The following is a 2,029-nucleotide window of genomic DNA, read 5'->3' as shown; positions in this document are numbered from 1 at the left end:
CCAAAAGTGAGAGGCCCGCGGCCCCAAAAAAAAAAAAAAAAAAAAAGAATAATTTTAAAAGAATAATCTCTGGTAAATAAAAATATCTATACATTTTGACTTGGCAATTTCACTCTAGGGGCTTTATCCTAAGGAAACAATCAGAGATGTGCTTCAAGATACAAGAATGACTGTCACAAAGTTCTTTTTTTTTTAAATAAACTTTTAATTTTAGGATAGTTTCAGACTTACAGAGAAGTTCCAAAGATAGTGCAAAGAGTTCCCATATACTCCATCTACCCTCCCTCCCCATTTCCTTTACTGTTAACAACTTATATTAGTAGGATACGTTTATCATAACTAATGAACTAGTATTGATACATTATTATTAACTAAAATCCATACTTTAATCATATTTCCTTACTTTTACCTAATGTCTTTTTTCTGTTCCAGGATTCTATCCAGAACACCACCTTACATTTAGTTGTCATGTCTCCCTAGGTTCTTTTTTTTTTTGCGGTACGCGGGCCTCTCACTGTTGTGGCCTCTCACCGTTGTGGTTGTGGAGCACAGGCTCCGGACGCGCAGGCTCAGCGGCCATGGCTCACGGGCCCAGCCGCTCCGCGGCATGTGGGATCTTCCCGGACCGGGGCACGAACCCGTGTCCCCTGCATCGGCAGGCGGACTCTCAACCACTGCGCCACCAGGGAAGCCCCTCCCTAGGTTCTTTAAGCTGGTGAGAGATTCTCAGATTTTCCTTATTTCTGGTGACCTTGATAGTCTTGAGGAGCGCTGGTCAGGTGTTCTGTAGAATGTATCTGGATTTGGGTTGGTTTGATTTTTTAAAAAATCATGAATAGACTGATGTTATTGGTTCCTGGGAGGAAGACCGCAGAGTTAAGTGCCATTCTTGATACATCATATCAGGGGTACCAGCTGTCTACATAATTTCACCAATGACGTTAATCACATAGCGGAGGTAGCGTTTGCCAGGTTTCATCATGCTGGTTTTTGTTTTGGCGGGGGGCCACCCCTCGCGTCTTGTGGGATCTTAGTTCTCTGACCAGGGATTGAACCCGGGCCCTCGGCAGTGAAAGCATGGAATCCTAACCACTGGACTGCCAGGGAATTCCCTCACCATGCTATTTTTTAACAGTAAAACTTTTCAAGCTAGATGTCAATAATAGGACTGTAGACTTCATGAGGGCAGGGACTTTGCCTGTTTCACTCACCACAATGCACCTAGTGCCAAGAACAGTTCTGAGACATAGTAGGTGTTCAATGACTTGAACTTGTTGAATGAAAAAGAGATCAATTTATATAAATTAATGTATGCAATATGATAGAATACTAGCAGTCATCGTAAGTATTTGGTGATATGGAAAAATGCTAGTGATAAATTCAGTGCCCAAAACATATTAAAAAACAGTTTCTATGCATCCTATTTTCAATAAAGTGTGTGTGTGTGCACGTGTGTGTGCATGTGTAGGAAAAAGACTAGAAGACTATCGTCAAAATTTTAACAGGGGTCATTGGTTATTGCTGGGTGGAAGGACGGGGGATTTAAATTTTCTTCCTTGTTCAATATTTTCCAAATTTTTAACAATAAAAATGAATTACTTTGGAAATCAGAAAAATACAATAAATACGGAGAGAAGTTTTAACCTTCAAAACGATTCTGGAGCAAGGAAAACAGATGTTCCAATACAATGCCCAGCTAACACATTATTTAGCCATGTATTAGTATCTGTGAAGGAGCTGAAATCAGTGGTGCAGTGCATAGAGGGTGTTGTCCTCAAAATTCTGCAGTTTCTAGGAAACAGGGTACACTAGGCACCATCTGTTTCTGATTTAGGGCATTAGAGTTGCAAGATCATGAGCTGTATCTTTGTTACTCTCATAACAAATTGTTTAAAGTTAAAAAAAAAAAAAAGAGTAAAGAGCAAAACCAAATGCACGGGATGCCAGAGTGAATGGCATTATTGTATCGTTCGCTTTCTCCTCCCTGGGGCTTTGCATTTTAAAAACACATGTTGTGGTTTCTCTATGA

This window comes from Neophocaena asiaeorientalis, unplaced genomic scaffold (assembly GCF_003031525.2).
Source record: "Neophocaena asiaeorientalis asiaeorientalis breed wild unplaced genomic scaffold, Neophocaena_asiaeorientalis_V1.1 scaffold43, whole genome shotgun sequence".
NCBI lineage: Eukaryota > Metazoa > Chordata > Mammalia > Artiodactyla > Phocoenidae > Neophocaena > Neophocaena asiaeorientalis.
This window is presented reverse-complemented; position numbering follows the sequence as displayed.